General features: G+C 36.6%; 1 protein-coding gene across 1 annotated transcript in view; it reads right to left on the bottom strand.

The window, feature by feature from the left end:
• LOC135078019 (spectrin beta chain) overlaps positions 1-16,914 on the bottom strand; it is an 83,289-nt gene extending 66,375 nt beyond the window's left edge. The window contains exon 1 of the mRNA XM_063972565.1: positions 16,587-16,914. The gene's annotated coding sequence lies outside the window, so the exon portion shown is untranslated. The remainder of the gene's footprint in view (positions 1-16,586) is intronic.
• Positions 16,915-16,962: the final 48 nt, after the last annotated feature.

The following is a 16,962-nucleotide window of genomic DNA, read 5'->3' as shown; positions in this document are numbered from 1 at the left end:
ATTTCAAACTTTGGCCAACTGCTTCTGGTGTGAAATTGAAGTTAGTTAGTGCGTTGACAGTTGGCTACATAACATTGACAGTGCTTGCATTGCTATCGGTAACCTATTGACCTAGAGCATTTTCAACAGTGACCTAGAGTAAGACATTATCAGTCGCGAACATTTTGCTGATTGGCCCGAGTCACGTATCAAAATAGAATTCACGTCACATTGCACAATCTCTATTTCTTCGGATGATATAGGAGTCAATGAGTTTGGCGCGTGGGCGTCGGCACTGAACTTTAGAGTAGGATGCGCCTCATTTGTTGCCGTCCACATACACACGGCTTGATTTTTGTCTCTTGGGCAACATGGGAAACAAACTCTCTATTGTTTAATCATATCGTCATTTAGATTCGTTCTCTCCAGGAGGAAACTAAGAATGATTCAGACATGATTGTCAAGAACCTGTTTACTTTGTTTTGTACTAAAACTGATTGACTCAAAACACCCAATTGATCGTACAGTATTCTCGTCACATGATATAAACAAGATGACGTAAGTTAACGTAATTCGTATGGCGCTCGTGTCGAGTATCTTGTCCAATAACCTATTGTTCTAAATACACTCTCTGGCGTGACTCTTCAAATAGTCATGCAGAACGAATCATCTTTACTGAGAAGAAAATCGTTCGTGACTATCATGCGATGCGTGAAGGCGTAAGTGAACAAACCGATTTATCAGCGGCATCTTCATCAGAAGAAGACATATTTTTGAAGAACAGAAAAATTCCAATTAACAACCAATTTACTAAATCGTATCGGAATTCGTGTACGAATTCCGAGATATCGCAAGCAAATTGGACTTCTAAGCCACGTCTCCCGATTGGATCAATGACTTGGCTATTGCTATCAGTGCGTCCTGAAGGCTACGTAGTCCGTCTATTTAGTGTGTAGCGAACGCGGATTGTCTGATGGCATGACATAAGCGTGATGACGTCACCGGGCGTCGGCAACGGCGGCGAAGGCCGGCGGTTGTTTGTGCGCGAACGACCGGTTTTACAGCAGCGTATGCACTACGCGCCGCGACGCGAGTGAAGCACGCGATACCTATATCTCGAGTAGACTCGACACGAGATCCAACGGCATTTCACTCAGGATTACCAATTTCGTTCTACATTGGATTAATTTCGTTTTTACAGAACTTCCTCATCGGCATGCCACTAATCAATCTCGACACACAGACACAACACATTATTAAATCTAGCACGTCTCAAATCAGTAGATGTACCTATTAATTGATGATTTCATTAATCGTAATCAACGTGCAAACGATATTAATGGAATTGAGTCAACAAGACACGAGACTTCAAACCTTGCTTGAATAGATGGCGCATTGTGCATCGACCACACCCATATGCAAGCTCCTCGGTACGATGGAGCGATGACGCTATCGGCTCATATTGAGGTCAGCAGTGCTTGCTTGCCCATAAAAATTATGAGCCGACTGGAAAGGTTTCGAGACAGACTAACTAGCTCTAGAATAACATGTTATTAAGACATTGGGGACGAATCAATCCATGACACAGGCCAAAATTAAGGCAAGTGGGAAGCACGAAAACAAATCGGTCAATGTTTGAAGAATCGATGCAAAAAAGGTTGAGATTGAAATAATTTAGCAAAAATGTATTGAATTCATACTGGATAGCCTTGGGCGACTGCCAAAATATTCTGATGACTCTAGAGATGTTAGCATAATATGGCTAGATTGTAAAAGCACAGGATGCCAAAGCATTTGAATAATAAAGAAATCTGAAACTAATTAGTGGGCAGCTGAGCTGCCAGGATGAATCAATATTCATTTACTTAATAAGCGGTCGTTTAACCGCAGGCTATCGTTTAAGGAAACTATAAGAGGAATAACGTAAGTAACGTAACATAATCTTCAAAACTTAAGTGGCTTTCATATCCAGTTACATTTAACACATATCCGTTTCTTTTAGGTTGGGTAGATCATGGATGGTAGCCCCGTAAGAAGCTTAAATTTTTTTCTTTCTTTTTTTCTGAAGCCAAATTAACATTATAAATGCAAAAAGACATTACATAATGCTGAAAGACATGTACACGGTTTCTTAGAAAAGAAAATAGGTGACAATTGTGTGCCACTCGTTCGTGTTAATAACGCAATATGAATTATTCACAAGCCTTGCCTTCACAATGAAATTCTCTGAGCAACCGCACGTAGCTGAGCATTACTTACCATAATACCAATAGAAAGGTTGCTGATTGAGAAAGTTACCATAATATGGCATTCAAAATTTGAGATTCACTCAACATTTCATTGGATCAAACCACAGATGAAGTTTGTTTTTACTGCTATTAAAAATACAAACACAGAAATCCTAAATAAGGTTAAGCTTGCATGAGCTTAACAATTCCGAGAGAAACTGGAGAGAATAAAAGAGCCCATTGTTTTGTAAAAATAAAGCACGACTGTGTTGTGGCCTCACTTCGCTCTCTTCGTAGGCTCTGGCCTTAATTTGTTTCAACTAATGAAGCAGTTAATGCAGCATTTTAAAACACACTGGATTGAGTTGCAAGAGGATATTCATGTAAATTAAAATGTGTGTTGACGATTTTTCATAATGTTAAGCATCTTAAATTATGGAAATGAGAATCGGACCCTTCTGTAGGTACAAATTTTGGTAAAAAAAGATTCTTCAAGCGTCGAAAACAGATTCAGTAATTATAATAGAAGGCTAGTGTTACAATAACATGTTAAAGCAGACTGAACAACTTGATTGCCACAAATTGGTGCCCAACGACCGACAAATTGTCCGTGCGAATCAACTGTTCTATTCACTGAATGAGCCTTATTGTGATTACGACCTTCTTGTAGACTGGCGCTGTAGGCAAGATTAGAGATGAAATCATTCGTAGACTAAATATTCGGAGGTCGGATGGTACCTGGTAAACATCACATGATAACATGGACATAGTCTCAACAAGTCGAATAGTAAAATCGAAATCTTATGATGTTATTTAAAGAAGACAATCAGGTAAGAGACATGAGTAAGTGCATTTGCGAGGGATACGAACGACACATCTAGTCGCATTGCTCCAAATATAGCTAAATCAACTAATAAGGTGCAGCTAAAGGCGATACACATTCACAACTGGTTTCTTGCAGCTAAATGAAATTTTACTTTATAAATAATAGGGTTAGCTCGTCTACAGATTTCATCAACGAAGGATAGGAGTTTTCTAAAAGCATTCACTTTATTATCTATCGTTGTAACATCAGTAGTTCGGACTGAACGTTGCATAAAATGCACAATAATCGATGTAAATAAAACACCCAGACGTTCCTCTATAAGCCAAACCAGTCCAATCGTATGTTACTTTGGCGACCGCTTACAGAAGAAATGTTGTATGTATATGTACAGAAAGCGGTTATTACGTGAGTAGTCGCCGAGTGCAAGACATGGACTGGATTCGAGTTCGTCGACCCCGATAGAGCGGGACTCAGGACTCCTCAGCCGGAATATTAAGTGCGATTCATATCGCTTGCAACTGAAGTTTCGACCAATCGATACTATAAACGGACAAAATTATTTACATTAACATAATTCATTGCCATGAAAAACAATAAGTAAGCAAGAACGGTAAAAGGATCCCATCCCATGTCCCAAATTGCTTCATGTTTTTCCTCAATGTGTGTGTTGCATCCACAATTTTGCACAAGTTGTGAAAATGAAACAAAAAATCTACTGTAAATAAAACAAATGACAGTTAGCTCTAGCTACTGACTATGATCATTGCAACGGATTCTGTTGTGTAATTTCGAGCGTGAAACCCCAAAACAATAACATTCCATTATTATACATTTCTGACAATGGTCCGGCTTTGACTATCGACTTTGGAAAGGCATTTCTCGAGTTGCGTGCCCCTTTTGTTAGCGCAATTAAGGTAGGCTGGCCAGTAGCCGTGAAAGGGCCACGAAGGCCGGCAATCTGTACTCTCGGACGATTTGAAATTTCTCGTGATTCAACGAGAATTGAAGGGAAAGTTTTCCGAATAGTCTACAGAAAGAAATAACATAACATCGAGTATAAGAGTACATTCGAAAGATGAACAAGATGAGATGACTAATAATGACGGAAGAGTAAACAGACCACAAGGACGCCTCAAAAACTATTTAGTATCGATCAATGTCTAAAGCGAGTCTTCGACTATTTCTATTCTGTATTTGCATGACCAACCAAATATCTTGTACGGGGAAATAGGAAAATTGAAAGCTAAAAATAGCTCTACAGTCAGACGTCTTTGTCCAGTAGTCCACCGTTTGGCTGTTACCGACCCATAACTCTAAATTTAGTTTTCTATAAAAAGTACTACTACTGTCGAATTCCAGAGGAATTGACTGGCAACAATTTACAGCAGGCATGGGCTAGGAATCAATGAGAGCAAATTATGATTTGGAACAGTACTGTAACCTGTAACAGATTAAGGATTCAGAAGATTTAAAAAATAGACTCAACGAACTATGGAAAAATCTGGTTTACCCAGTTTTGCGAAATCTTCTAACTACAGAAATTAGGATATCCTTTGAAAGATACTGCTGTTCTGAATTAAAATAAGGTCTTTTTTAATCTAGAAACATGTTACAATGGAAAATGCAATATTTTACAATGGGAACCTTGGTCCTACTTTGTCGTAATTTTTAAAGGTATTCTACCAGTCAATATTAGTCTGTCGTATAAACATTTTAACGATGCATTGTGATTACTAATCGTCTCGCATGTGTGCTATCGCGTCGAAGGTTATAAACACTTGTCCCCATTACGAGAATAGTACTCAACTGGAAGTAATAGAAAAACTATTCAACAGTATTGACAGCGGCATCATCAGCATCATTTGGAACCCAAGATTTTTAGCATTTGCTAGATCTTAAGATTTCTCAATTTTTATAAACTAGCTTTATTAATAATACTGCAGGAAATGAAACTGGGTTAAGATATATTTAAATTTTTAGTGTTAAGAAATTTCATAATACCTCGATAAGACATTTCGTAGGCTAAAACAGTTTCATTTCGATCTCAAATTGGGCGCCTGTGTACTGCGTAACCCTACTTGATTTGATTATGTCACAGAGACGGTATGCTACGAGGTCAATTGAGGGGTCATACGAATAAGTAGGGGAGATAACTGAACTTCTTAATTGCTTGATAACGTTCTCAAATTCGTGAAAACGGCTGACTTTAGTATCCTTGTAAACCAGTTACTGTATGCAATATTACGCAAGATCTGCACTAAAAGGTCGTATTTGACTCACAGTGATCATATTGGCGCAAAATGTACAATTACTATCGTAATCAACGTTTAAAAAACGATAAGATAATAAGGTAACATTATCAGTCAGTTTGGACACAGCAAAGATTACATTGAAAAGGAGAATTTACTCAATAAATTCACTTTTTATTCAGACGATGCTAATTCTTTCAATGCCGTGACCGTCCATTGTACAGATTTAGCCAACATACACCCACAGTTTGTGAGAAACATCAACAAACAGTCGGAACTTTGAACAGAACTCAAATCAGGCGCTCGTTCATAAATGCGAGTGGTCACTTCTGGTCACCTATTGTGGACAGAACAGAGCGGTGACATCATCCATATTTTTTGTCATTATAACAGATGCGAGCCGCTATGAGAGCATTATCACGGTGGGCAAGTACCTACATCTGACTCACAACTCACTACACCTCTAGAAAAAGTAAGCTGATGTGTTGATGTTGTTTTACTCGAGGCAGACGGGCGTGGCTTTAAGTATTATCATAATGATAGTTACGCAACCGCGATCAAGAACATTATACACTCATATTTAGTGTCCAGTAAAAAATTAAAGACTCTTTTATTGTTTCGAATGGGTTAATCGAGTTACAAAATCCATGGTTTACAAATTACGAAACCCATTAACCTTGAAGAATACGTTAACTGAATGGATACGTGTAAATGTTAATTGTTAGTTTGATTTCGGTTTATAAACTTTGTTTTGCCAATGTATTAGAACCAAATGTGGGTTCAGTATCGCAAATTGGTAGATGACCTCACATTTAGCAAACGCAATAAAAATGGACTTAGTATTATGCTGTATGATATCATCTGCACAGTTGAAACAATCAACATGGCACTAATCTTTAAAACCTTGGGAAGAACTAACTGAAACCAAGCAAGATAAAACTTCTTTAGCAATACAAAATCTGAGAGGTTAGCCATTACTAACCAATGCGTAATTTGTAGTGTAGCTTGAAATATGTAGACAACTCTGACACTAGAGCTGGAATAAGCCACTTACTCATCTACTAATATACGGCTAAATAGATTAGGCAATTGCCAAACCTAATCTAATTAAACTACTGAATATTCAAATTTGAGATGATAGAGAAGAATTTCAAGGAGCACTGACATCAGAAATATTTCCGAACATTTCAAAAAGAGATTCTTTAGTGAGTGGGTGGGTAAGTTTGTACTTAAACCATAGAAGATGTTGATTTAATGTGAGGTTCTAACTTCAGATGGGCATGTTTTCCGGCCGTCAAATATTATTACTAGTTGACAGTACGTCTGCGCAAGTGACCTCAATGACAGAGGGGGCGGGCCGCCCGCCGCGTTGGTTTAGATCACATCCGACAGGTTCTGTCGGGCAAAGTTTGTCTAATCTCCGGGAAAGGTAGGTCATGAACTACCCTGGATAAACTAGCTTTATTGACCCAAATTCTGGATTCATGGCGCCCGATTGGAACCAATATTCTGCTGCGATAATGGATACATTATAAAATAAAAGATTAGGCTGTTCTGTTCACAAACCTTTACTGTTTTGTGAAAATTGTGGCTTATTTTTTCTTGCAAAGCGCTAAAGCAATACAATTCGACGAAGCCAAGTTACTACCCATTTAGAGTGTTTATTCATTAAAAAAACATGTCTGAAATTTTCGTCACAGAAGTAAGCAATAATTTGAAATCGTTTGAGCCTTATGTACGCATTTGAAGCAGAGTTCATATAACTTATTAGATGCCCGAATGTACCGTAGAAATCCGACGTGACATCACCGGTCAAATCTCACTATTGATTTGATCCTGAAATAAGGCCACTAAACCAGTAACTTATCTGTAACCATCTTAACACATACCAGTAAGAATTGAGGACTATCTCATTTCTGCACATCCAATAGGGTAATCACTACACAGCAGTCTAATGACTAAGGGTATGAACACACTGGAACACGGAAACGATTGTAACGCTAGCGAGATTGGCACGTCGCGTCGACGTCGTACCCCGAACTCAGCGGAGTGAGCAGTGGCCGCAATATCGATCGGGCTCCTGGCGGCGCCGGCGGGCCGCATATCCCTAGTGCACGCACGCCCCTCCCCAGGCCTGCCACACTGCCACCCCAGTGAAATACACTTTATACAGGGGAATTATGAATTAATACCGCGTTACGAAAGTTGGTGTCAACAAAATATGATCCTACGCACGCAACTTCATGATGATTCCATTTTAATTTTGAAATTTACGAGGTACAGGAAAACGGGAAAAACTTTCTAGCGAAGCCACATAAACCCTATTATACACGGGAAAACTTTCTAACCGAAATACAAGGTTGTATGATGAAAGATTTAATATACCTTTTGACCTCTGACCTTAATATGCGTAAACGATTTTCACGTTGCGGTTTCTCTAATTTCCGAAATTTTTGGACGAGACACGTTAGAGATTATCCCTGTAATAACTTAGTCATTCAACCCATTAATATGAATGATACCTCTACTACTATCATGAATGAATGAATGAGTAAGCAAACTACATGAAACATATTCATAAACTGGCTTGAATTTGGACGAAGCAGAGATTTCCCGATGTAAAGTTTTTTTAAATTTCGTTGATGCTCCGATTTCAAGATTCGAAGGACTAGCTAGATGAATCCTTTAAGTTTCGATTGGGATGATCGAAGGCTGATCGGGCGATAAGATTTTCGTGAACGTTACGAATAAGGTCCTTAAATCAGGAGTCATTATGATGGCTGATTCTACAGAGTGTAAGAGTTTCAGGAGCTCTTCCACACCGCAAGTTTCACAGTTTTTTCATGACGCGAACTTAGCTGTTGATGATGCCATGATTCTTAATATCCAGCTAACTCTGCTACTGGAAGGTCCATTTATTCGTGATCTTTTTTGCCCCAAACTAGATAGGTACCTATTCTAAAACTAGTGACCGACCGAATATTCGTTTTCGTTTTCGGCCAAAAAATGGACATTCGGCCATATTTTCGTTTTCGGCCAAAAACCAGCCGAAGCTTCGGCAAAACCGAATATCAGAAATCCGTGAATAAAATGGTGACTTTTATCGTTCGGATACCTTCGGAGTTAATCGGGTGCACTCATGGTTCCAATCAGACGTGAACGGATTCAGTATTGTCACACTGCTGCACTGTTTTGAAGTTGTGAAGTGAGGTTTCTCTGTAAAGGGTGTCAAGCGGGAATTTTTCAAGTTTAAAATGAAATGTAAATAAAGCCAAAGTTTAATTGCTTCAAAAAAGAGACTAATAATGCGGGTTTGAAATACGCCATGAGTCACTAGTCGGGAGCCCACAGAACGTTCACAGTTGAGCAATATTTGAATAATAACTTGAAATGTACTCATGTCCAGAGGGAATTTTTCAAGTTCAAAATTAAATACATTTAAACGAAATTGCCTATAAAAAATAAAATCCGCATTATTAAACTCCAGTTTACATTAAAAAATAGAAAATCATTAGTTTTATTTGTATTTATTTTTGAAGTTGTAAAATTCCCGCTGGGCACCCTTTATTTCTTCTTCACTTGCTTAAATAAACTGAAAAAACAATATTCCAGTATACACCGGAAATAATATCCCATTAAGAATTTCATAATAATATTTTCAATTTTTAATGTCTAATGTCGGTTTTCTTTAATTAATCCTTATCCAAATCCATCCGTCAACTGTCAAACGTCAATATGTTTTTGGTCAAAATATTTATAATTTTCGAAGTTTTTACATTTTCATATTGTTTTCAAGATTACGTTTACAATTTGAAAGTGTAAAAGCATCTTAAATTATGGATATTTGATCGGAAACACATTGAAAATTGATAGTTGAAGGTCATTTTCGTTTTCGTTTTCGGCCGAAAATGAGACTGCAGCCGAAGCTTCGTTTTCGTTTTCGGCTGAAAATCCATTTTCGGTCGGACACTATCTAAAACCAGGGCCGGATCTACCTATGGGCTGATTGGGCTGCAGCCCAGGGCCCCGGGGTTATAAGGGGCCCCCAGATCCCGCTAAAAAGTAGGCCATAATTTGAAGAAAAAAAAGTTGTCTGTAAAGTCGGTTTACGGACGATATTTTTACGTGACAACGTCATAAGAAGTTTCAGCCCAGGGCCCCACAAATTCACGATCCGGCCCTGTCTAAAACACACTGGACGTTAACAGACTGTCTCCAGCTAGCATACCTTGCAGCATTGTTATACTTGAAGATTACTAATTCGGATTTTTAATGCATAGTAACTCTTAAATAACAAACAAACCAGGTATTGAATTGGGAATCCCAGTGAGAAATTAATGTTTAATAGCAAGTTCAATTCTTGTGTAAACAATATACTATATGTGCTGGCTGAAGCACCATTGCAGTGAAAATTTATAATTCCTCATGTTCTTGACGTTGTCCCTTCTTGCTCTGATCTCTGTGTGGTTACACAACAACTAGATTTATAGCTGTGTTAATGAAATTGTTATTGATTTATGAATTGAATAATGGCACTCCATTCACTTCTCTGTTTGCACACTGACACCCTGCACAACAATCTGCTAAAGTTAGTACTTTTCCTTTTGCTGATGTTTCATCAGAATCATAAACAGTCTTTACAAAAGATCAAAATACATTATAGGGTGTGTCGTAAATAGTGGTCCAAAGCAAAGGGGTCGATACACTGTACACTGAAGTATACATACCATGTTCAAAAAAAGTTTTTTTTACCTTGCATTACGAATCCCAACTAATATAAGAATATAATAAGAATAAGAATATTTATTTCAGTAAAAAGTATACAGTACACTGCCTTATATCATTAGGAACATTATCAGCTGTAGCTAAACATTATATTGTAAATGAGTACAAACATTATCTAGTAATTATTGAGGAGTAGGTACAAACATGTTGCAATATGGGGTACGGTGTGAAGCCGCCGATTTTCCCTAGGTAGGTATTAGTTTATTACAATAGGCTATGTCCATTATTATTTCTATTTTATTTTAATTTTAAGAACTACTTAATCTATATCTATAAAAGCGAACGGTCACTGCTTGAAAATTTTCATTTGTTTTAATTTACAGGTAGCAATTTTCTAAATTTTTCTTATAATAGGTGATTAATGTTGTCTCAGTCTGCCCAAAAAATTATAAAATCGGTATCTCCAAAAATCGAAGCAAAGTTCACTAAAAGATCGCAAAAATGTTTGCAAAAAAATTTGTTTCCTTTAAATTTCCCATACAAAACAACAATATCATACCACAACACTCTAATTAATTATTATGGTTAACCCCTAGCTTGTAAAAATATACAACAAATGCAACTAATAAAGTAAACATCTATTGGCGGTATACCGAAAAAAAGTTCCCCACCTTCCGTGCTAGTCGTAACTGTGTTACGGCAAGGTAGGATTCTCGCCTCCCGAATACCAGCTTTAACTAATTAACATAAAGACTGCTTTGCAATGATGCGATTAATACGACGACACACTAAACATGACGATACTAAGTGACGAGTAAAGCGTAAACACGTAGTATATGCAAAATATTCAGACAAGTTTTGAAGTTATTACAATGTGGAGTTAAGTTTGTTTTTGTTGTTAGTGATTTATTATTATTTAGACGTTTGTTTAAGCGACAAGTAGTAATATTCTTGATATTCTAACAAAACCTTTAGCCACTTAAAAACATAAGATGCTTGACCATTTTTTAATTAACCCGGCGAGGATGTGGAGGGGTCAATTTGACCCCGTGCTTCATATTTTTGTGTACAGTTATTTATTCTGTAGCCGTGTGCTGTTGAACGTCTCAGTAGCTGGAGTAAATGAACTCTGCTACCCTTTGCACGCCACTAGTGAGTCAACCATCGCTGGTGAAAGAAAATAGACGTGCGAAAACGTAAAAATGACGAAATTTTGCCAAAATCACATTGCTCTATTTTGTTAAGAATGAGCTAATTTGTACCTTAGAAGACTAATTATGAATAACTAATGATATAAGATATTGATTACCAGAAAATACTAATTAATATTATGAAATATGACGAAATTGTTTTTTTGTTACAAGATAACGCAAATTTCACTATTTTTTAGACTTTTAAAATAGCTCTATTATCTAAACATGTATATGGCTATTGGTGAATTTTTCAATTTAAATCCATTAACTACTAACTATTACTTAAGTTTCTTGATAAATATTACTTTAACTACCGCTTAGTAGGGAAAAATCTACAAATAAAATACAGGGTCATAAAGACCCTCCACATCCTCGACTTATACATTTTGTACCACATCCTCGCCGGGTTAACTTAGTAATAAATAGTATTTTATAATAATTGTAGAAATTTTGGATAGGTAGTTTTACTGATGATATACTTATATTTAATTATCTATTGCATATTATGTATGTAGTAAATTAGTATATAAATATATATTTTTATATATAAACATATGACTATTATGTATATTATTATATGTATATATTATTTTTATTTAAGAATAACAAATAAATCCTCAGTCCTTGTGTAGTCCAAACCTTTTAAAAACCCTTCCAGCGTCCTTCCACACAGATATTTAGTCATGTCCTTAGTAGAAATAGTTTTATTAATGCGATTATATAAGAAAGGGGCAAGGAAGAAAGGAAAACTTTTTGCAAATACGGTTTTACATCTTGGAATTTCATACACCTCATGCTTTCTTCTGGTTGGCATATTATCACGTTGAGGATAAGAATGTTGTCGAAGTAATATTGTTTTTATAAATAACTGTCTAATATTTAGAACATCAAATTCTTTGTACAGTTCAACAGTAGGATATCTAAATTTTTTGAAATTTATTATTTTTATGATACACCTTAAGGCCCTTTCCACTTTTATAAGGTAAGTTTTCTTAGCGCCACCCCAGGCAGAAATACCATACGTAGCCACTGATTGACACAGCGCTAAATATACTGTTTTATTAGTTTTGGGATCTTTTAGGTTTCTAATTTTTTTGAAAATCGGTATTAACTTACGTATTCGAGTTTTCAGATTGGTGATATGTTGGCTCCAGTTAAGGTTTTTATCTATCTCTACCCCAAGATATCTGATACTAACGGTTGAAGACAAAACAAAGCAGTTACATATTTCTGGATCGTTGCAATGAGTGTTATGTGCTCTTATACTAAAATTACAGTTAGGTTGTCCATTTTGTCTTATACTGAAAGTCAGATATTTGGTTTTTGTAAGATTTAATGTTAACAAATTAGAGTCGAGCCAGTTAGTTATTGTTTTCATGCCTTCTTCAGCTGCCATTCTAACCCTCGACCATGTATCATCATGAAAAAGTACAACTGTGTCATCTGCAAAGGTGATCACTTTAGAATTAGGAAGTTGGGTGTTGCATAAGTTATTTACGTATATCAAAAATAGAGTAGGCCCAAGCACTGATCCTTGGGGAACTCCGAATTGTACTGTTTGCTTAGAACTAAGTGTTTCTCCTAGTTTTACAGTTTGCGACCTGTTATTGAGATAGTCCTTGAAGAGGTCTAATGGAACACCTCGTATACCAATCGATTCCAGTTTGCAAATCAATAGGGGGTAGGGCATGGAATACCGGAATAAGTTTTATACCGGTATTGATACCGGTATTGAAATTTCAATTACCGGTATACCGAAATTTTGGTATTTTTTCGGTATTTCTTGAGATACTGCTATTTACTGTTTAAATGTTTCCAAGAACGATTAGTAAGTCTCGTTTGCGAAAAGTTATTAATAGGCCAGTAGAATAAGACGTGAAAATTTATCAAATCGGAAATAATTCCTAAAGGTTTTGTTTTAATAGCTTCATTTGTTGCTCATTAAGACTATCCTAAGTTTTCGACTTCGACGGAGGTGTGGTGGGGCCCCCCGAAAGGGGCATTTTTCCGGTTTTATGGTTATACCGTATAAATAAAGGACTTGCAGTATAGAAAATTGATCTTCATGGCAGGTGAAGGGCATTTAATCCTGCATTGAATAAGATGAAATTCATATATTTTAGACAAACCGTTTTCGTGCTTATCTTCGACAAAGTAAAAAATATGCGTATAAATAATGACCCTCTCTAAGTTCAATGGCTCGTCACCCGCTGGCTCCCAAGCCTTGAAAAGGGCCACCTTAACCAGCGTATTCCTATCAAACCTCGCGAGTTGGATTCGCCTATCCTTATTCATGGCTTCACTCACATCATATACACTCACTATCGCACACATAAATAATATATACACACACATACACTCTCATAAAACACACACTCCTAGTCTCCTACACATAAAGTAAAGACTTTCTTATTGGGCATATTATTGGGTTTTTTTTTTTTGTGTTTGCGATGGCATAGGTGGCTTTTCAAACTTAAATTCAAACTTAAATTGTGTTTAATATTTACTTATTTTTTGTTACTAGTATAAAGTGCATTTACAACGCCATTTAACTTCAAGCCTCGTACTCCAGTCCCCAAGAGACAGGTGTTACCTAGTTTGGGGACCACTGGCAATGTTGTCTAAGTTGTTAACTTGGTTGAATAAAGGTTTTTATTATTATTTTTTATTATTTATTATTTATTCATCCCAGCTGTTCCTTTACTACGGTTGCTGCGCCTCTTTCTTGCTCTCTCTTGAACGACTTTCGTGTTATCTACTGTGGCTGCCCCTCTTCCTTGCACCCTCCTGTACGACTGGGTTGCCTATTCTTATGCCTGGTCCAAGGTTCGACTCCAATAATCAACAACAACAGTTTCATATTAAAACGCTGAAGAGTTTGTTTGTTTGAATGCACTAATCTCAGGAACTACTAGTTTGATTTAAATAATTATTTTTGTGTGGGATAGCTCGTAAATTGAGGAAGGCTATAGGATATTATACGATCACGCTACGTCTAATAGGGGCGAAGCAGTAAAGAAAAATGTTGCAAGCACGGGAAATAGTATTCAAACTATTTTCACGCGTACAAAGTTGATTTCGTGGCGTCGAACCTTGGACCAGGTATACGGCTAGGCAACGCAGTCGTGCAGTAGGGTGCAAGGGAGAGGAGTAGCCATAGTAGATAACACAGAGTCGTTCAAGAGAGTGCTGGGAAGAGTTTCAGCAACCGTAGTTAAGGATCGGCTGGGAACAAGGATAGGCAAATCCAACTCGTGTGGCTTGACAGGGATACGCTGGTTAAGACGGCCCTTTTCAAGATTTGGGAGCCGTGTGGTGACGAGCCATTGGACGTAGAGAGGGTCATTAATTAATGCGTATATTTTCGTGCTTATTAAGATGCTCGTGCTCGCTTCAATGATATTATCAGCAGAACTGACTTGACTCAATCGATTATTGGAATCGATATGATGATTCGAATCATTATCATCTGAATCAATATTAAAAATAAGTATAAAAATAAAAAGATATGGTGTAAAACCTATCAATGACTTTCCATTAGTTAAAAAACTGCCGATATTGCAAAATTAGATCACTTTTTTTTAAAAAACCGAAATACCGGTATTTTCCCCTTAAATACCGGTATCAAAATACCGAAAATTTTGACCGGTATACCGGTATTTCGGTATACCGGTATACCGGTATCCATGCCCTAATAGGGGGATAGAGACAGTATCGAAGGCTTTAGCAAGATCCAAAAAGATTCCTAAACATTTCTTTCCTGAGTCTAGATTTTTGGCTACAGTATTTACAAGTTCTTCAATTGCATCCATGGTTGATTTATTTATATATATATATATACATTAATATTATAATTTTTTATCAGTATTAACACAAAAAATCAAAAATACAGTATTTTTTTTTAATTATAACCAAATTTGTAAAACAAGGTATGAATTTAAAAAAAAAAAATGTAAACTTTCTTACATTTTTTTTTAAATACTAGTATGTTATGGGGTACCTACGTGTACAGTGTATCGACCCCTTTGCTTTGGACCACTATTTACACACACACTGTATACAGTCCTGTGCAAAGGAATTGGATAGAATGGGCAGAACTTCATGAATCACAGAACAACGCCTCAGGCATTCTCCAGAATGGCATGTTATGCTCACGGAGACAGTGTTTGTTAGGGGAAAACTGGGCCTCATTGGGTATTCTCTTTGGCTTTAATTGTGCAGTCAGCAACGGAAATTACAAGAATGTAAGGGAAAAAAAATAATTGAAACACTTGTGGCATGTCACAGTCCTATTTTAAAATGTGTGGGAAGTAAAAATGGAGATTTAATTGGGCAAAAATTGTTGAATTATTATTATTTAATTTTAGAACTTTGACTGAACTTAAAATTAAATGTGCCCTTTTCTTTAAATGCGAAGTGATAATGATGAAAGTATGAAGGTATTAAAGCTTTTTTTCTTAGATAAAAAATATAAATACTGATTACTGGCAACATTTACATTTTATATCTCTTTCTGATATCTGAGAAACTAAAACTTTTAGTTTATCTGACGAATAAGTTTGTAACAGGCAATCAGGGACTTACTCAGCGAGTGGTGAAACTGGCCGCATAAATAATAAGTCAATTCATTGGAAATCTTTAACCTAGGCACAGACCACCGACTTTTAGTTAGCCGATAGTTTAGTTGGACAGCAGAACTGCGCACATTACATCGATTTTGATTTCATAAATTAGAATCGGGCCCAACTATCGGCCGACAAAAAATTGGTCGTCTGCGCCGAGGCTTAGAGGTCTAGATAAAAAAGCAAACACAGCCAATAAATTATCAATAAGTGTCTGTAACAGGTGCTTACTGAAATTTATGGAACCCCAATTCACTGTACCCCAAAGGAAAGATAATAAATTGTACAAAATCATTAACTAATAGTAGATCATCATGGCAACTTCATTGATTATCTTCATTAAATAATTACTTTAACCTGGATTTGTTATAGAAAGTTTGATTTACAGATCTTTTTAATTAATCTTTTTATTTTTAGTTTAGAGTGCTTAGAAGATATTGGAAAAAAAATAAGAAAGTAAGTAATCATTTTGGCCATTCTTAGTAATTACCTTAGTGAAGGTATGGATTCTAATAACTACACAAATTAAAAAAACCGGGTCAAAACTCATAATAGGGAATTCTGATAAAAATTATATGATTTAATAAGTATTTCATTTGAATTCATTTACCACAGCTGTGGAAGATATTAGGTTTCACTAAAAGCGATAGCAAAGAATGTTCCTGGCTGGTACCTACCTACCTGGTTAAAATTTTCAATAGGATTTAGGCCGCCAGTAAATCTAATTAGTTTCTTGATAGAAACTGATAAATTTTGGGACTCACCTTCAAGAATAAAATGAAGATACGCTATTCCCGGTCGGTTACACACATAAATTCGTCGGCACACACAAATTCACTCGATTGCGGGAACTATGACCAATCGTTCCAAATTCACGTCTCACGGCACTAACACTTCATCAACAGTCGTTTTACAGGTTTTATGTAGCAAAATCATAACCCACATAAACTTCTAAATTACGGGAATTCACGCTTCATACAGGAATAGTTAAATTATCATCCGTGACTGCGAGTACGAACACGGCTTCGAAGGCAAGGCGAAAAGATCGTTCGTCGCGATCGCGAACGAAAGCATCACGGCATCACCCACCTTTCTGGCTGGCCATAGATAAAACAATTATACAGATGGTACAATACTTGA

This window comes from Ostrinia nubilalis, chromosome 14 (assembly GCF_963855985.1).
Source record: "Ostrinia nubilalis chromosome 14, ilOstNubi1.1, whole genome shotgun sequence".
Lineage (NCBI taxonomy): Eukaryota > Metazoa > Arthropoda > Insecta > Lepidoptera > Crambidae > Ostrinia > Ostrinia nubilalis.
This window is presented reverse-complemented; position numbering and strand designations above follow the sequence as displayed.